This window comes from Hevea brasiliensis, chromosome 8 (genome assembly GCF_030052815.1).
Source record: "Hevea brasiliensis isolate MT/VB/25A 57/8 chromosome 8, ASM3005281v1, whole genome shotgun sequence".
In the NCBI taxonomy this organism is placed as follows: domain Eukaryota; kingdom Viridiplantae; phylum Streptophyta; class Magnoliopsida; order Malpighiales; family Euphorbiaceae; genus Hevea; species Hevea brasiliensis.
In genome coordinates, this window is record NC_079500.1 from 7,432,348 (window position 1) to 7,454,479 (window position 22,132).

General features: G+C 31.4%; 1 pseudogene; it reads right to left on the bottom strand.

Annotated features, from left to right (window-relative positions):
- Positions 1 to 60: 60 nt before the first annotated feature.
- On the bottom strand, positions 61 to 22,132 carry LOC131181997 (probable LRR receptor-like serine/threonine-protein kinase At3g47570; annotated as a pseudogene).

Here is a 22,132-nt window from a genome sequence, read left to right on the forward strand (position 1 = left end):
AAAGAACAGCCGGCCAGCAAAACAAGACAAAACAAACCAAAACAGCGTAATAAAATAAAGCTAGAAGAAATGCAGAACAGATGATGCTTGACATAAACCAAGTCTTTCAAAGTCCTCTGATGATCGCCACAGAACACACACGATACGCAAAGATTCACCAAGAGAAGCGGCTGTAAGGCAGAGATGAATAGCCAAGCCACACAAAACCAAAGGAGAAGCTGATGGGCGTCTTCAAGCCAGGCAAATTGGTAAAAGGACAATGGCAACTAAAAGGAGGAAGAGCACAAAAGCAGGAAAACTCTTCCACTGGTAGTAGGATATGCGATACATTAATGAAATAAACTATTGCAATTTTTCCATACAAATTAAAAAAGATCAATTATGACATTTGAGTCTTTGGAAGATTAGATACTATGCTACGAAATTACAGATAGATTTGGAACATCATAAATGAAAAACTTTTTGTTCTGGTTCTTGGTTCTGGTTGCATCCTGGAATTTCATGGCATCTAGGGGCCTTTCCTTTTGTTGTAACAGGGCTGTAGTTCCCGGTACTTCTCTGTTTTTGTAATCCTGTTGAATTCTCTTGGTTTGACATGGTGATTTCAATTGTTGTGAATTGCCTTGCATTCTGTTTCTCCAGGATTTTACACTTCCAGATCGGGTGTATAGAAAGTCTCTTAATTGGATGGTGGATGCTTAAGCTTTGTCTGCATGTTATTAATAAAATCTTTTTTACTTATAATAAATAAATAAATGAAAAACCTTTTATCAGTATTGGAGAATTCACCAGATGATTCTCCTCAGTTGCTAATTCCGTTTGTTCTCGGGCTGTTTGTTTCCCTTGGTTTTATTTGGCCATGACCTCTGTTTGGTTTTATCATACACGAGACATTGATGTTGATTTCAAATTTAAACATTAAATATTGCCCGAAATATTTATTATTTTATTTTATTAACATAATTTAATTTATTTTTTACTATATTTTATATTTTTATAACTATATTATAAAATATTAGTAACAATAAAATTTTAACTGATCATAATTTTATTTCAAATTTAATAAATAAATAAGTTGATTATTATTATTATTATTATTTAACATCTGCCAATAAAATTCTTATATTTTAAATATAAGAAATTTAAAATATATTTGAATATATAAAAATTTTATAAATTTTTTTTAGTGAATAATTATATACTTAATTTTTTAAAAATAATTCATTCCTATTTTAATGTAATTAAAAATTTAATTAAAAAATTGAGTTATGGATATATATTATAATGAGTATAGTTTTATAATTAATGTTTGAATTTGTAAACTTAAGAATATTTTAAAATTTTAAAAAAATATATGCTCAAAAGAATTTTATATTTTAATAATTGAAATTTAAAAATATTTAAATGAAAATTAATATTTAATATATTAAATTAATTTTATATATAAATTAAAAATAAAAATAAAAATAAAAAATGTGCTACATGTCAATTTTTAAGTTTTTTGTTATTAACTTACGTGGTACACTCTTATGAACCCTTTTTATTGCTTAGCTTTATTGTAAGATTGCTTAGTTAAAAATTATTTTTTAATTTTTTTATTTTATTTTAATTATAAGATAGATTAGTTAAAATTTATTTTTTAATTTTTTTATTCTAAAATTTAACCAAAAAAGATAGTAAAATATATACCCTTAAATGTTAACTATTTATAGATAAAATAAAAAATTAGAAAAATCATTTAAAATTACTACCATATTTATAGTAGTTTAGATATAAAAAAATAATCGTGAGACTAAATAGTTGATAGATTCAAATTATAAGAATTAATTAATGTGTTTTTCTAAATTATAGGAAATAACTAATTAATTTCACTAAAATAGAGAAACTAAATAGTAGCTTAACTAGTATTAACTGATGGAAAAATTCACAAAAAAACTAAATAGTTTAACAAAAGCAAGATATATGGACTAAATAGTATATTTTTTAAAATATAAGGGTTAAAAAATTAATTTCATTAAATTACATAAATTAAATAATAATTTATCATAATAATAATTATTATTATTAATTATCAATCAACAACTATTAAATACAATCCATACAGAGCCATCGGCCATGACCAACAGGTAAACCATTACAGAATTCTGCTGACTTTGACTTCCTGGAAAATTAACCGAATGGGCTATGCTTTCTTTTCCAAGATTGACCCACCTTAATTAGTTTAGTCAAACAAGTTGGAAAGTGAATATATATATATATGTATATATATAAACAAACTATAACATTATGCTTGATCAATGGAAATTTTCAAAGAAAAAGGAGATATTAGAATTTAAATGCATAATTTTTCTATTATAGATAAACACTAGAAGAATGGTACATTTTTTATTTTTTTATAAGAAAAAAATATTCTATTAGAAGAAAAAAAAAAGGGATTAATTGAAATAGGTGCTTATCTCTAAAACACCCGTCAAGAGGCAGACCCTCTTACACCCATCTCAAAGAGCAACCTGAAACAATTAGAAACGCGAGGTAATGCAAATCAGAGATACGCCACAAAGTCCTAAGATCTAGACAAGCCATTCTCAGCTAGTGATGAATTCACTTCACCGAATATGCCTGATGGTAACAAAAGGTTGTGCTTTCAAAGGGCAAGCAATGGCATTTGAGATGGTATTCAAATACAAAGGTGTTGGGTCCAAATCAAGAGTCCATGCGACTACGAACTTAGAATCTGGCACAGCTAAGATGGAGGAAACTTGCAGATCACCAATAGGGTGGGTTTTTTTTTTTTTTTTATTTAGTATGCTAATTTGATCTAAACATATTAATCTGAATGACACATAATCTGTTTTAATATGTGTAAAATTTAAAATGATTCGTGTAATTGAGGAGTTAATTAAAAGTTAATTTAAATAAAAGTTAATTAAATGATTCATATAATTTGATTCATTCATTTGATTGATTCAATTTAAGTTTTGGTAAGGAAACAAAAAAGTAAAATTAATGAAAATAATTTTTTTTTTTTAAAAGATTGCTTTGAACCAAAATAATTCTTAATTTATTAAAATAAATTTTTATTATATAATGGTGAGATGAATAATTTGAATAAACGATCATCCCAAATAACGTTGACTTAATTATTAAAATGGCAAGACATCAGATGTCTTCTTGATGTCTTCTTGGACGGGCTAGACTTCCTTTTCCACAATTGACTGACTTTAAAAGAAAACAATGAAAAATTGAAAATGCAAAACTAATAATTCATTTGAGTCCACCAAACTATTCTTTTTGTCAATTAAGTCCAACTACTTACCGCGTTAAATCATAAATGCCAAACGATGCATATCGACTTTAAGTTGGTTGAAACTCCATTCATTATTAATTAAGATCACTAACTCAAATTTGACAAAATTTGGTTAATTAACTCCGAGCATAATTTATTCTTAAAAAAAAAAAAAACTCCGAACATAATTTAATTTGCTTGGTGTAGAATCAAGATGGAGCTGAAATTAACCTCTTAATTAATTAAAAATTAAGCTTTTTTTTAGTATCATTAAAAATGAAGATTTCAAAGTAAAATAAGAACAGCATTTTATTATTGAAGCAAACACAGTACAAATTATATATAGAAAGTATAGTAAAAGAACACTTGATGTATAAAACATAAAGCTACACGCAAGAAAATACACTCGTATACATCAACCTTGTGTACCTGTGATAAGAGAATTTGTAAGAATGATCACTAATAATAATAATAATATATGATTAAGGAACAAATTTTTGCTGTGTTATAAGCTTTCTTTGTTATTTGAAACTGGAAAAGAGGATTAGTTTATTACCTGCTAATGGAAGTGAACTTGCAGCTTCTTTCTGCCATGGTAATCCAGTCCCTAAGATTTTGTTTCTGATAGAAGAGAGCTGAGCAACAATATCACCAATATTCATGCGCTCTTGTGGTTGTTAGAAGAAAGAATACAAGTAATGAAGAAAAGGATTGTGTATTTGTCTGTGTCACATTTACAGAGATATTACATCTATTTATACATGAGAATATGAACTAATTTGGACAAGAATAATAATTGCTATAATTATGCTACACAAATCTCCTATAATCATGCTGATTGCTGTAATTATGTTACACAAATCTCCTATAATCATCTTGATTCTTTGTAATTATATTAACACCCCCCCTCAAACTCAACGTGGTAGTCCAAGTGCCAACTTGAGTTTGCTTAAGAGATCCTGAAAGCGAGCGGGAGGATGCGTTTTGGTGAATATATCAGCGGTTTGGCTGACAGAGGAGACAGGAATCAAACATATGGTGCCATGAGCAACATGATGACGTACAAAATGACAATCAATTTCGATGTGTTTGGTACGCTCATGAAATACATTATTATGAGAAATCATATGGCACTTCTATTATCGCAATGGAGTATTGTGGCGGAAGAATGAGTGACACCCAAATCGATTAATAACCACGTAACCAAAGTAATTCGGATGTAGCATCGGCAAGAGCACGATATTCAGTTACGTGCTAGAACGTGCAACAACAGTTTGCTTTTGCTACGCCAAGAGATAAGAGAATTACCCAAGAAGAAACAATAACTGGTTGTAGAAGCGGCGATGCAGCCGGATCACCAGCCCAATCAGCATCAGAGTAGCCAGATAATACTAGGGAGGAGGTAGCGGAAAAGTGCAAACCATGAAAAAGAGTGCCTTTGATATAATGAAGGATTCGAAGTACTGCAGAGAAATGAGTTGAGCGGAGCGGACATAAAGCGGGTGACGGATGAACGACATATGAAATATCAGTCGAGTAATCGTGAGATAAACAAGACTCGACAAGTCGATATAAAGTAGGATCATCAAGAGGAGTGCCATCAAGAGTTTTAAGTTTGCTTTTGGGCTCCAATGGGGTTTATACTGTTTTGCTATCAGTGATGACTGCTAGAGAAAGTAAGTCGGATGCATACTTGGCTTGAGATAGATAATAGCCATCAGAATTTTGAGAAACTTCAAGGCCCAAAAATAGCGAGAGAACCTGGTCTTTCATTTCAAAATGTTGATTGAGATAATGTTGTAACTCTAAAATACCGGATGAATCATCTCCTGTTATTATCATATCATCAACATAAAGCGTGAGAAGAACAATACCACCGCATCGATTCGGAGTGAATAATGCGAGAATCATGTGGACTAGAGAAAACCAAGTTGAGCAAGAGTGGAACTAAATTTGGCAAACCAGGCCACAGGAGCTTGTTTTAATCCATATAAGGCTCATGCCAAGTTTGCAAACCTTATGAGGAGAATGATAACCGGGAGGAGGATGCATATAAACCTCTTACATTAAATCACCATGAAGAAAAGCATTTTTAACATCCATGCGGAAAAGTTTCCATTTCTGACTGCAGCAATAGCTAAGAGATGCGAATAGATGTTAATCGGACCCCTTTGGAGCAAAAGTTTCCTCATAGTCGATACCATACTCTTGAGTGTACCCTTTGGCTACTAAGCGAGCTTTGTAGCGTTCAATAGTTCCATCGAGCGGGTCTTGATTTTGTAAATCCATTTGCAACCAATAGGAGTCTTGTTTGGTGGAAGATCAACTAAATCCCAAGTATGAGTTTTCTCTAAAGCACAAGTTCATCGACCATAGCTTGTCGCCAAAGAGGGTCGATGCTTGCCTCACGATAAGAATGAGGCTCATGAAGGGTTGCAATAGTAGAGTAACAATGAAAATCGGAAAGATAATGAGGAGTTTCTCTTACACGGGTAGAGCACGAAGAGTAGTGCTAGGAGGAGATGCAGCGCAGTCTTTGGATCAACAAGTGTCTTGATTCAACGAGGCGGTGTAGTTGGGCTAATATTGAGCACATCACAATCACTGGATCGGGACTTGGAAACAACTCTTTGGAGGAGTCGGTGAAAAATAGAGAGTCGGTATTGTGAGTGATGAAATTTGGAAAGAGAAGAGAACATAGTATTTTCCCAAAGGTAACATGACGAGAGATCGTAACTTATTAGAAACAGGATCCCAACAACGATACCCTTTGTGTTCAATGCCATAACCAAGAAAACAACATGAGGCGAGCACGGGGTTCTAATTTGGTATGTTCATGAGGTTGTAAAAGAACAAAAGAAACACATCCAAAAGGTTTAAGGATGGAATAGTCGGAGGTTGTCCAAACAACTTTTCAAAAGGAGATAAATTATGAAGAACCAAGGTAGGAAGACGATTAATAACATAAACATGAAAAGTCGCTTCTCCCCAAAATTTTTACGGACATGAGGCGTAAAGAAGAAGAATGCGTCTGAGAATCAAGAATATGGCGATGCTTGCGTTGGCTCGCCCATTCTGTTGAGAGGTGTGAGGACAAGAACGTTGAACAACGGTGCCTTGTTGACTAAGAAACGAAGCAAAGAAGAATCCGATATTCCATGGCATTATGCATTGGAGAATTTTAATGTCACAAGAGAATCGAGTTTTAATCATTTTTGCAAATGTGATGTAAATTTGTGATAACTCGGATCGATGTTTCAAAAAATATATCCAAGTAAACCGAGAATAATCATCAATAAATATTACAAAATAACGAAAACCATTTATTGAAGAAATAGGAGAAGGACCCCAAATGTCGAATGAATTAAACCAAAAGGAGTGTGCAGTAGTATTATTATGGGAAAAAGATAATGCGAGTTGTTTTGCAAGCTGACAATTTAAACAATTAAATGACTCAAACTTAGTATATCCTAATAATCCATGAGAAATTAAAAGTTGAATTTTATTGGCAGAAGCATGACCAAGAAGAAGATGCCATTGGTGAATGGAGGAATTAGGGATTGTAGCTGCAGACACAAATCTCTGAGAAAGATGTAAAGATGCCATTAATCGACCCACTCTGCGACCCTCCCAAGAATCTGTCCGTTTGTGGATCCACATGCTGGACACCATGGTGAGAAAAATAACATTTAGTCCTTTTTCACACAACCGACCAATGAAATAAGATTGAGTGGCAAATTAGGGATATAATAGGTGTCGGGAGATGAAGATTTGAGGTAGACACATGACCAAAGATGTGTGATGTTCATTTTAGTACCATTTGCGGTATGGATTGGTGGTAAGGAAGATACGAGTTTCTGAGAAGACAAGAATTTAAGATTAGTGGTCATATGATTACAACATGCAGTCAAAAGCCAATAAGAATTACCCGGAGTGGCGGACATGGCAGCAGGAGAATTAGAAGAGATAACTGTTTGAATAGTGCCTCAAGATCACTCATGGTGATGGCGGCGGTAGAGCCCTCGATGCGACAACAGCGATGTGAGAGGAAGATCCGGGCTTTGAGACATTCTTGAATTTAGAATGCCCTCCTTTTGATCTTGGAGGCGTGTGGGACAATGTTCAAGAATATGACCGTAACCATGACAATATCGCATTTTATGGTAGGACAATATGCAAAAGCATGACCAATTTGATTACAATTCTTACGAGTTGATTGCAGATTTACGATGTGAGGATCGAGTAGTTGCAAGAGCGACTTCAAATTGAGGAGTTTTATCCAAACCGAGACGAGTCTCTTCAAAAATAATCTCTTGAATAGCGTTTCCAATGATGGGAGTGGATTTCGATGTAGCGAGGGCCTCGAGCGGCCTCATATTCTGATCGAAGAGCCATTAGAACTTGAATGAGATGAAGATGATCTTCACCGATTTTGGCACGAGATATTTGATTCCAAATAGGTTGGACACAGGCAAGAAAATCATTCCGCAGTTGACGCTTCTTGTTTCAGATTATGAAGAGTAGTCCACAATCGATAATAGTGGGCAAGTCCGTGGTCCGATATCGATTAGCCAAAAATCCCGATTTCTTTTGCGAGTCATAATTAGCAAACGGATGTGGATGGACGAGACAGAGGTATTGCGAAACGGTGATGATCGATGATTTTTACTATCCCAATCCTCAAGACGGTCGACAAATTTTGCATCGGTTTCATCGTTCTCTCTTGTCGGCGTAGTGATATCTCCGGTAACAATACGCCAAAGCTTGCGACCTATCAAAAACTTTTCATTCCTTGAACCCAAAGATTATAGTTGGAACCAATCGGAATCATTGCAATAGGTTTTGAAATATCGATTTCTCCATTGATAACAAGATGAGGAAAAAAAAATGGTATAATAATAGGTATGAAAGAATGAACCAGAACAGGTTGTAGAGAGAGCAGAGAGACCCCAAAAAACTAGAAATAAAAGTTTTATGGCTCTGATACCATGTTAGAAGAAAGAATACAAGTAATGAAGAAAAGGATTGTGTATTTGTCTGTGTCACATTTACAGAGATATTACATCTATTTATACATGAGAATATGAACTAATTTGGACAAGAATAATAATTGCTATAATTATGCTACACAAATCTCCTATAATCATGCTGATTGCTGTAATTATGTTACACAAATCTCCTATAATCATGCTGATTGCTGTAATTATGCTAACAGTGGTGATTCAGCAGAACAAGATATTCCAATTTCAAAGATTGAAATCAAGCACTCAATAAACATGTTGTTTCTCATGTTCCCAAGATTGTGATTATGAACCGATGTTGTGTTTGCATTGGATCGTATCTGAGGAAGGTTGATGTTGGGATCTACAATTTGAGTCACTTGTTCTGGCAAAGCTCTTTTAACAAAATTGTGAAGGCTCATACCTTCTTGAAACATGTGAACAGTAGGTCTCTTTCCCATGAACATCTCCAACAAGATTATGCCAAAGCTAAAAATGTCACCTGATGTTGATAATTGACTTCCCATGCCATACTCTAAATACATGCATGATCAAATATATAAATTGAGTTTCCTTTGAAATATATGAATACAATTAATAATTCTTCTTGCAACTACTCAAATACGAGTCACAATTGGAGCCAAAGCCAAATGAATAATAATAATAATAATAATAATAATAATAATAATAATAATAATAATAATAATAATAATACCAATCATGAAATGGAAAACAAACAAATAAGAAAAATGAAATTTTTTTTGTTAAATAAATAAACAAATATATATATACTTATAATTACCTGGAGGACAATAACCGATAGTTCCTCTTACTGCATTGGAGCTGGATTGATTTGTAGAACAACTAGGGGTGGCATTACAAAGGAACTTGACTAATCCAAAATCGCTTACATGTGCAGTCATTTCTTCATTAAGAATAATATTGCTTGGTTTTAGATCACAATGAACAATTGGTGTTCCAAAATGATGTTGAAGATATTCCAAAGCACATGCAATATCCATGGCAATATTCAGTCTTTGGAGAACACTTAAAGTGCTTGGTACTTCATCTCATCCAACAGTTGGATGCAACCAATCATCTAAGCTTCCATTGACCATGAACTCATAAACCGAAGCTTTGAAATCATTACCATGATAATCAACACTTGAACAGGCTGTGAGCACTTTGACAATATTTCGATGTCTAAGTAAGACCTTACATTCAGCTATAAAATTCTTTGAAGCTTCTCGATTCATGAGCTTAAACACCTTCACCGCAATCACAACTCCTTCTCGATCAAGAATTCCTTTATATACTGACCCGAAGCTACCTGTACCAATTAAATTATCGGAAGAGAATCCATTTGTAGCCTTGAGAAGACTTTGATAAGACAATTTCAATAGCTCCCTCCCATGAGATATTGATGAAGACTCTTTTTCTCTTTCTTGATAGGCACAAAAACAAACAAATCAGCACAAGGGTTGCACCTATAAGCACAGAAACTATTGAGATTATAATCTTCCACGTTATTGTCAATTCCCACTTTGATTGTTGAAGCTTACACGGAGGTAGCCCCAAATCATGCATGCCACCACAAAGATTTTTATTTCCTGTTATGGATGTGGCAGTTGCGTTCTTGAAAACTTCTTCTATTGGTACAGGACCTTCAAAGTCGTTATAAGACAAATCCAACAACTCTAAAGTACTAAAGCCCTTTGGGAACTCTGGTATCTTTCCTGACAACATGTAATGAGAAAGATTTAATATTTTAAGGCCTCTTAGTGAACTTAGAGATGAAGGAACAGAACCTCGGAGAAAGTTGGCACCCATGTCCAGGAATTCTAGACTTGTACAACTACTAAGACCACTTGGTATCACTCCTGATAACATGTTCTTAGAAAGGCTTAGAACTCCCATGGTTTTCAAATTTTCTACTTCTATGGGAATGGAGCCAGACAAATGATTTCCGGACAAGTCAAGACCCAATGATAAAGGTGAAGATCTAAAAATTTCTGGAGGTATGAGACCACTATGATTGTTATTTGAAAGATGTAATTCTAGCAAATTTTTTCTATTCCCAAGACTCGAAGGGAGCATGCCTTGAAGCTTATTATAAGATAAGTCCATTCGAATTAAATTTGTCATGTTTCCAAAAGAGGAGGGAATAGATCCTGAAAAATCATTATAATGAAGTAACAAGAGACCCAGATTTGGAAGCTTCCCAATGCTAGAAGGAATGGAACCTGACAGGTAGTTCCCTTGTGCAACCAGAATTTCCAATGAAACACAATCACTAATTCTAGAGGGGATGTTTCCGAATATTTGATTTTCATTTATGAAAATTGCCTGCAGCTTTTTTGAAAAGTTGCAGAATTGTTCACGAAGCTTCCCTCCAAAGTTATTTTGGTCTATAGCAAATGCTAGTAAATTGGTGGCATTAGTCAAAGTGGAAAGAAACTCCATGTCATCAGCTTTCCCATTTCCTAAATGGTTTTCAGAAACTATTAATTTCCGAAGCCTATGCAACTTTTCAAGAGAAGGCACTCTTCCGATAAAATTATTTCGGCCTAACTGAAGCACTTCTAGACTTGAGACATTTGAAATTGACGTTGGAATAAAACCAGTAAATTGGTTACCTGAAATGGAGAAGAATTGGAGATTTGGAAGAGAGATGCCTAAGCTCAAGGGAAGACTACCTTCTAAGTTGTTGTGCCATTATTTGGTCCTCTAGTCAAATTTTCTATTATTTATGCTGTTCAAACTCCTATTTAGTCTCTATATTTTAAAAAAATTAATTAGTTGATTCCTATATTTTCAAAAATACTACTATTTAGTATCTTTATTTTAGTAAAACTAATTTGTTAATCAATGTATTTTGAAAAATATAACATTTTGAAAATTATATGATTAGATAAAAATAGAAATTTTACTATGTGAAGACTAAATTTAAATTTATATGTATTTTTTTAAATTTCTAATTTCTTGAACATCATTTTTATATTTTTCACTATTAAAAAATAATTTTTCTTTATTACATACAAATTTAAGTTAACTGATTAATTTTTTTTATGGAGACAATTTATACATCTTTTATTAACAGATGAAAACAAAGAAAGAATGAGGAGGAAAAGGGTGTGAGCACAGAAGAGAAGCACCATAGCGAGATAGAAATAAAAGAATATAAGAAAAAAATAAAGGGGAGAGGATTATAGTAGTTTAGGTATAAAAAATAATTATAAGACTAATTAGTTAACGGAGTCAAATTACAGGACTAACTGATATGTTTTTCTAAAATATAGGGACTAACTAATTAGTTTCACTAAAATAAAAAGACTAAATAGTGGTTTGACCAGTATTAACTAATGAAAAAATTGATAGAAAGACTAAACAATTTAATGGAGGTAAAATACAGAGACTAAATGGTGTATTTTTCAAAATACAATAACCAAAAAGTTAATTTTATTAAAATCTAGAAATTAAATAGTAATTTATCCTAATAATAAATTAAGCAATTGTAATATTTTAAAGAAAACCGTGTTATTAGAATTTGAATGCATTATTTTCTCCATCATAGATAGACATTAGATCAATGGTGAATTTTGAATTAATTAGATAAGAAATATTCACACTTGAAATAATTATAAATGAAAAACTTTTTGTATTGGAGAAATGAAAAACAGAAACGGAAACAGCTAGCAAGTAAAGTCGACTTTGAGACACCAGATGAAGAATTATATCCAACTGCCTCAAACGTCTTGGATGGGCTAGACTTCTTTTTCCACAATTGGCTGACCTTTAAACATAAATGCCAAATGTTGCATAGCGTAAGTTGAGTTAAACTCCATTCATTATTAATTAAGTTTGCTAACTCAAAATTGACCAAATTTGGTAATTAACCCCAAATATAACTTAATGTGCTTGGTTTCAAGGATTTTAAAATGAGCCAAATATAATTTATTAAAAAAAAAAAACTAGGCATACTTGTAACGCTCTCACCAAAGGTAGTTCGTACATTTTATTGTTCTGATGACTAATGTCTGTTCGGACAGTTAAAATGTCTAGAACTACACCTAGACTATAGTGAGGAGGAGGCATAAATTGAAGAAATGAATGTTAAGAAAATATAGGAAAAATGTAGAGAAAAAATTAAATTAAAGTTTAGAGAATTTATAAATTGATACAAAAATAATAAAAATAACCCAATATGCACTACTAAGGGCATTTAGGTCATTTCACCCCCAAAGGTGAATTTTGACCTAAATGTCAAAATAAAAAAAATTAGAGAATAAAATAATTAACATTAATTAAAATTTATTAAATAGATTAGGAAATTGAGAAGAGAAAAGAAAAGAAAAGAAAAAAAAAAGAAAGGAAAAGAAAAGAAAAGAAAAGAAAAAGCTTAGGAAAATTCAAAAAAAAAATTATAAATAGGCACTAAAGGACAAACTCCCACCCACTTCCATCTTCTTCCTCCATTTCTTCTCTCTCTTTTTCCCTCATTTCCTCCATTGTTATCAAGCTTCCAAGCTTGATTTCCCAAGCTTCTACACACCAAAACCCATAGCCCACTTCACAAAAAATACTCCCCACACCCTAAGAAAGCTATAGACACCCATTGGAAGCAAGAAATTTGAAGTTAGGGATGCTCAAGTAAGGTTAGTGCACTAATCCCTCTTCTTCTCTTTATTAAACATGAAAAGCATGTTTAGCCAAGCATAAATATCATTAAAACAAAAAGAAAATGTAGAGGAAAGAATCTTTGAATTTTTGGCAGCCATGGAACTTGAAGTTTATTGCTTTTAAGTGATGAAAAATGGTTCCATAAGAATGTGTGATGAGTTGAAATATTTGGGTGTTTGATTCTGTAGTGTTTGTGAAAATTTAAAACTTTGAAAACTAGAGTTTGTGTAAATGCTTGAGGACTTGGTGTAAATATTGAAATTGACCTATTGAGTTGAAATTGTTGCTTAGAGAAGTGTATTGCATGCAAATTGAAGTAAGGAAGTTGAAAGAATTGAGATATTGGGAGTGTTCAATTTTCTGCAGGTTTGGACTCAATGAGTCCAGTGGGTTTATTGACCCATAACTAAAAATGTGTGACTCCAATTAGTATGAGGCCATTTGGAGGTGAAAATAGACTCAAAATAGCCCATTTTTCATGTAGACACTATGCCCAAATTTTGCCAAAATCATGACCAATTCTCTGCCCAAACCTGGATGACCAAACATTAAAACCCAGAAAATGACCAAATGAACAATACGTGTTCATTTGGTCATAACTCTCTCTATACTGGTCCAAATGACCTAAAATTTCATCAATGGAAAGCTTAAACATAGGTCTACACTTTTCATGGGGACCACTTGACCCAGTTTTAATTTTAACCAAATCAAATTGTTAGCAAAAATTGAGTCACTAAAACTGCCAATCCAGAAAATGACCAAATGAACAGTACGTGTTCATTTGGTCATAAATCTCTCTATACTGGTCCAAATGACCTAAACTTTCATCAATGGAAAGCTTAGACATAGGGCTACACTTTTTATGGAGACCACTTGACCCAGTTTTGCTTTTAATCAAATCAAATTGTTAGCACAAATTGAGTCACTAAGACTGCCAACCCAGAAAATGACCAAATGAACAGTACATGTTCATTTGGTCATAACTCTCTCTATACTGGTCCAAATGACCTAATGGAAGCTTAGACATAGGGCTACACTTTTCATGAAGACCACTTGACCCAGTTTTGCTTTTAACCAAATCAAATTGTTAGCAAAAATTGAGTCACTAAAAATGCCAACCCAGAAAATGACCAAATGAATAGTACATATTCATTTTGTCATAACTCTCTTTATATTGGTCCAAATGACCTAAAATTTCATCAATGGAAAGCTTTGACATAGGGCTACACTTTTCATGAAGACCACTTGATCCATTTTTGCTTTTAACCAAATCAAATTGTTAGTATAAGTTGAGTCACTAAAACTGCCAACCCAGAAATTGTCCAAAATACTGTTCCTTTGGTATGCTTGACCAGTTTTGGCAAAAATGCCAAAACTTGGTCTCCAAAGCTGCAAATTGAGTGAAACTAGTGCCAAAAGTTTTATAAGACATAGGACAACAATTTTTATGTTTTGACCAAGATCTAGAAACCATTGCATCCTAGGGAAAATATTAGCCAGAGTTAGAAATTGAAATCTGGAAAATGTTAAGTTGAACCCAGAATGCTATTTGATACTTGTGTGTTCATTTGGCCATAACTCCCACTAGGAAATTCCATTTGAGATGTGCCAATGTGATCTGGAAACATGATACTTAGGGCTACAACATTGATTTAGACACATTTGCCAAATTCTAAGTGTAAATACCCTAAAAAGAGGGTCAAACATACTGCCCTGAAGTTTGTTATTGCCCTTATAGGACTGAGAGTCCAGATTAATACACTAACTATAACTCACTATAACAAGCTTGAAAAATTATTAAATTGTACTTGGGAGTCCTTAAGACATAGAGGAACATATCTTGTGAAGGAACCTAAGTCTAAAAATGACCATAAAATGATCAAATAACTGGTCAAAGTTTATTGACAAGGAATTATAAATTCTGGACAGCTTAGAGGCAAAGGGACCAGTTATGGTATTTTGACCATAACTTGAGTTCTATAACCCCAAATTCAGTGATTCAAAAACTGAAATTCAAGTTTAAACATAGAGGAGCAATTGTTATGAAGGAAGTATGACTAAATAGACATCCTAACCTAGTCAAATTCCTAGATAAAGATAACACATCAACACGAACCTAAAGAAAGGTTCATGGGAAAAATGCTATAGATGATAATTAAAATACTCATAAGGATAATTAAATATTAAAAATGATATGAATATGTAAATTGGGACTAATTTCCTATTAATATGAAATTAATGGTACCAATAAACAGTACCAAAAAATAGTAATAGTGAATAATGCTAAAATAATTAAAAATATTTAATTGCCCATAGTATATCTAGACTTATTTATTTAGTTTGGATAAATTGGTATACCAATTAGGGACTACAGATAGCAGAACTGCCTACCGAGAAAATCATAAACTGACAATATATGTCTGGTATGATTATTCTACCGGCTATATGCCTACTTACTGGCCATTGTGCCTACTTTATTTCAGGCTTTACAAGCTTAACAGCGGGTCTCGTGCTTGACAACTGGCCTTGTGCCTGACAGACGTATACTGGATAGACATACGGCTGTCTAACCAGTATACATCTGTGCATCCAGCTTTTATAATTTGTTATAGGTTTATTGGGCACTGATAAAAATTAATTAAGACTTAAAATACAATAAGTAATCATAAAAGATCTCGATAATGTTAATTGCTTCCAAAGAACAATAAAAATGTAAAAGACCCAAAAATTATGATTTGCAGATATTATTTCAATTGTTAAATTATTGTTATTATAAATTATGCACCACTAAGCATTATGCTTAGCTCGTTGGTTTTTCATCGCGTAGGTACTGGAGATCAGTCCCAACACCCACAGCAGCAGCAATAGTAGTGCTCACACAGAGACCGATTAGATCTGTCAGTGTTTACTAGTCACCTCTACAGTTGTATTTTGGTAGGGCATGTATAGATTAGTATTTTGGTTCATTATGTCTAGTCATGATGTATTTCATTTTGGACTTGTAATTAAATTTTGAGATTGAAATGAAAACTTATAATTTATTATCTATGAATTTCTATTTGAATGCAATAGATGATACTTCATTTTTAGATCTCATAAATAATTGTAAATGACATGATACACGAGAATATGATATGAAAATGTGTAAAATAAATATGGACCTGTTAACAGGTGATTAGTGGAACCCGCCAGATGCTAATAAAACAGGGGAGGTTCTGTCCGGGTCTCCACAGAAATAAGATATATAAAAAAAAAAAAATTCACACATAGAATACATGTTTTAAATGACATCAAAAGTTTACAATAGATATGATAAAACAAGATAGGGTGCTCCGACACCGAATGTGGCACTTCTTGCTCGGCTATACAGTAGACGGGTAAGGGGCGTCACAATACTTCTTTAATTTTATTTTTTTTAATTTCATCAATTTATACACGAAACCTTGATATTGATTTCAAGTTTAAATTTTTGTTCCTATATTATCAATTTTAGTCTAGCTATCACTTAATTTTAATTCAAAATTTGTAATTTAGACAATAATTATTCTATTTTATTTTCGTTAACTTTGAATAACATTAAGATTGATTGTGGTGGAAAAAATTAACAAGAAGTCTATCTGTTTTAAGAGAGAAATATTTTTTTTAAAACATTTAGATTTGATATTAGACTCAAATTTCAAAATTTTATTTAAATTAAAACTCATCAATTATTTTAATATTTTTAAGATAAATTGATTATTTTAATATTGGTATGACCAGAAATTGAAAATATATCTGATTCATTTTTTTTTATAATTGTCCAGGAACCCATTAAAAATGTTTTACAATCATTCAAAACATTATATTCATATTTTTTAATAAAAAAATTATTCATTAATAATTATAAATTTCTTTTAATCCTTTCAATTTATTTATATCGTAGCGCGCATAGTTGGCAACTTTCTTTAATTCAATGGAAATTGATGGCTGTGGCGTATAATAATCTAATGAATATTTTTTTTTATAGGCAATATAAATAATCTGATGAATAATTCGAATAACCTACCATCCTAACTAACATAATTTGATCTTATTGAAAATTATTAAATGCACTTGAAACACTAAATTAAGTGCTCATTACGTTCGTATAAATGTAAATATTTTTATAAATTATAAAAAATGAATTTCATATCTGTGTGATTAAAGAATCACATAGTTGAAATATACTATGCAATTTACCATTCAATAATAATTGGCAACATCATCAAAGAAAAAACTTTTTGTTTGCATTAATCAAGACTCCAACAAACTTTTTGTTTGCATTAATCAAGACTCCAACTGCCTCAAACGTCTTGGAAGGGCAATACTTCCTTTGACCCGAACTTGTGAGAAAAAGATAGCAAAGTAACGAAAATATAAAACTAACCTTTAATAAAAATTTTAACGTCTATATGTTTAGATTTTGAGCTCCGTCTGATACCTAGATTTTTTTCTGGAAATAAGAAAATATAGTTTTACTTTTTAGAGAAAAATATATAATTTTAATTATAAAATCAAGCACCTACCATCGCACCATAATCTTAAGTTTTTAGCAGAGATTTATAGTGTAGTAACTCAAACACCGTGTGTGAAAAGAATTTGAGCAGGAAGCTTAAACTTTACTTTTAATAGAAGCGTATTTCTAACCCCTTATAGTGTAACAGCTCAAGTGCCATGTACCAAAAGGATTTGAGCATGAAGCTTAAATTTTTAATAGAAATATAACTCTAACCCTTTATAGTATAGCAGTTCAAATGCTATGAATTAAATGTTGGCCCGCTATGTTATCTACTCAATGCCAAGCAATTTCAATGGTCTAAAACCTAATAATTCATTTGAGCCCACCAAATTATTAATTTTAATCATTTAAGTCTAATTACTCACAGTGTTAAATCATAAATGCCAAACAATGCATATCAGCTGCAAGTTTGGGTTAAACTCCATTCCCTGGTTAATTAAGTTCACTTCCTCCAGTTTGATAATTTTAATATTTTTTTTATTTTACTTTAATTAATCTTGAATTTAAATTTTATAATTTTGAAACAAATATAATATCACTGAATTAAAAATTAATTTATAATTATTTTCAATATTTTTGAGATGAATAAATTATTTTCAATATTAATATAATAAGTGGAAATTGCAAAAAGATATATATTGAAAAGTTATGGAAATCATTTTTTATTATTATCCAAGAACTCAAAACAAAAGTTTTTATAATTATCCAAAATATTATATCCACATTTTAACATAAAATTATTATTTATCAATAATTATAAATTTTATTTAATCATTTCAATTTAAAATTTTAGTTATTGAAGGACTGTAACACGTTCAGAACATAAGGATTGATAATATATGGTAAAATTTTTATACGATTCGTCGATTTATTAGAACCCCACTGATTCAAATTAATTGATAATTGATTTTTAATTTATATAAATTTTAAATGATTTGAATCTCAATAACTTGTAAAATTGAAAGCTTAATTGAGGATCAATGCAAAGACTAATATGATTTGATTTTAAGTTAATTCATTTAAAAATTATTTAATAAAAAATAATTTTTTTAAGAAAAATTAATAACAAACTCGAAATGACTCGCAATATATAAATTATTTAGAAAATTTTTTTTCTTATCTATCAACTTAATAAATAATTTATAATTTAATTATATACATTTAAATTATACAAGCGAAATTAGTTGCACGATGTCATGGGTTAATAGTATGAATAGTAAAAAATTTTATTTTATATTTTAATTAATCGTTAATTATTGCTGAATTATAATAAAATAATTATTTTATTAATAGAATCAAATTTTTAATAATTATTGCTGAATTATAATAATTCATATTGACATTACGTGAGTTATCTAGCCTGAAGTCCAGTAGGCTTCCTAATAAAAACAAATGTTGTAAAATGCATGTAATACGTAGAGTTACCAATTAAACAACTCTAAAAAAATCATTAAGTGAAATCTTTCTTTGGCATGATTTTGATTTTCGTTGTTTTTAGGAGATTGGAATCGAATTAATGTAAAATAAATCTTAATAGATCATAATAATCATAAACATAATGTGAATCATAAATGTAAGATTCAACTATTATCTTAATAATGGATCTTGAACAAATAAATTCTCACAGATCTAGAAAGCGTACCCAATGCGGAGTTTTACTTGAGTCATAGCAGTAATTGAGAGAGACCATTTGATTCAACAAACTGATTTCTCCCTCTTGACCCTTCTTGATTTACACACAAGACTTTAGCGATGGAAGACTTTCTTGAGATGACCCTAATATCTCTGACTTAACTTTATGAAAGAGAATGTGTGTAACCTTATGGGTAGAGAGAGGACCAGCTCATATATATATATATATATATATATATATATATATATATATATATATATATATATATATATATATCCAAGACTTAATTTGATACGTCCATCAAGTATCCTTATACAATTAGAATTAGGATTTACTTCAATTAAAGTAATCCTTGTATAATTAGGATTTGTATTAATTAAAGTAAATATCAATTAATATTGGACCACATTAAAGGAATTGATTTTGGCCCATATAGTAATATTAATTACCGGACAAAATCTTACATTCTCCCACTTGGTACAATAATTAGGTGATATAAACTTTAATAACATAAATACAAATCATTTCCATAATGTACTTCATAATTACCTTCCTATAATAAATTACTTAGGTTATGGCGGTTGTACATTGTTTAATCACATTCTTCCTTCCATATACCACAATACTAGCAACTTACCATAGTAGGTACATAATGGATATATGTTTATCACATCATGGTCCACAATAATGTCTCCAAAGACTTTTCCTATTATCATTCACTCAAAATATTATGTGTACACAATCATGAGGAACAGGAAACACTTCAATTTATATAAGAAATACATCAATGAGCTCAGAGTGTCAAAGCTAATACATTATACATTAATACAATCAAGACCCATTATAAGAAAATATTCTTTAAATGTCTTAGATTGTGAACCCTTAATTAACGGATCTGCTATCATGAGATCAATACTATTATGCTCAATAGACACTCTTTATTTCTGAACTTTCTCCTTAAAAACAAAATACTTTAATTCCATATGCTTGGTACTTTGGCAAAGTTGTCGTTTATGGAGAAAATACTATCACGGAATTATCAGAATGAATTTTCAACGGTTTGCTAATGGTGTCGACTACCTCAAGTTCTGAGATAAATTCCGCATCCATATACATGAATTATAACTTAAAACATGCCATAAATTTTGCTTTCATAATGGATGAAATAATGACAGACTATTTTTTGGCATTTTTCCATAATACTGTTCCTTTAGCTAATAAGAACAAGTAGCCAAAATAAACTTTTATTGTTAACACATCCAGCTAAATCTGAATCTGAATATCCAATCACTTCTAAATGATTAGATGTCCTGTAAGTGAGCATGAAATCTTTAGTTCATTGCAAGTACCATAAAACTTTCTTTGCAGCTTTCTAGTTATTAATTCCAGGATAAAGAATTGTACAGGTTTAAACATACATCAAATTGTCCACAATTAAAGCATAAGGAATTAATTCCATTTCTTTACGGTCCAAATCATTCTTTGAACATTGATTGAGACTAAATTTGTCCCCTTTTTGTATGGGAACAATTCCTGCTGAACATTTACGCATATTAAATCTCTCTAGAATTCTATCAATATAGGCTTTCTGAGACAATCCCAACAGTTCTTGTGATCTATTACGGAATATTTTTATTCTAATCACAAAGGATGCCTCTCCCATATCTTTCATTTCAAAATTCATTGAGAGAAAATCTTTAGTCTCACATAATATACCCAAATCATTTGCAGCAAACAAAATATCATTAATATACAGAATTAAGAAAATAAACATACTCCCACTAATCTTAAGATATATATACATCGATTAATGACTTTTTCTTTAAATCAAAAAACTTTATGGTATCATTGAACTTAATATACCACTGGTGGGAAGCTTACTTAAGTATGTATATTGATTTCTTAAGTTTACACAACACATGGCATTTTCCTTCAATTGAGAAACCTCTAAGTTGGTCCATATAAACTTCCTCTTCAAGTTCTTCATTTAGAAAGGCTATTTTCACATCTATTTGGTGTAACTCTAAGTCATAATGAGCCACCAATGCTATGATAATTCTTAATGAGTCTTTCTTTGAGACTAGTGAAAATATTTCTTTATAGTCAACACCATCCTTTTGAGTATAACCCTTGGCAACAAGTCTTGCTTTATATCCTTTGATTTTGCCATTCGAGTCGCACTTGGTCTTCAAGACCCATTTATACCCAACTCGTTTAGATCCTTTAGGCAATTCGACAAGATCCCATAATTTCTTTTCTTCCATAGATTTTAACTCATCTTTCATGGCATCTAACCACTTATCAGACTCATTACTTTCTATAGCTTGTGAAAAGGAAACTGGATCTTTATTAATTCCTATGTCAAAATCTAACTTTTGCAAGTAAACCACGTAATCATTAGCAATTGCCAATCTCCTTTCTCTTTGAGATCTTCTTAATGGCATTTCTTGTGGTTCACCTTCATTAGCTCTTTGTAGGTTAGCTTCTTCAGGATGTATTTCATCATTATGTTGTGTAGCATTGTTAGGTCCTTCAATGACTGTTGGAACAACATATGGAGCAAGAGTGGATATTGGAACTTTAATAGGCACATGAAAATCAACTTTATTTTCTTATATATCCACATCCTGTCTCTCAACACTCCCACTCACTTCACCATTCTCAAGGAATCTTGCATTACCAGTTTCCACAATTCTTGGACTATGGTTTGGAACATAAAACCTATATCCTTTAGATTTCTCTGGATAACCAATAAAGTATCCACTTATCGTTTGAGAATCTAATTTCTTTTCATGTGGATTACAAATTCTTACTTCAGCTCGACAACCCCAAACATGCAGGTGCCTTAAACTAGGTTTCCTTTCAGTCCATAATTTATAAAGTGTTTTTGATACTGCTTTGCTAGGAATCCTATTTAACAAGTATATAGCAGTTTTAAGTGTATATATCCACAAAGATATAGGTAAAGAAGAGTTACTCATCAAACTCCTAACCAT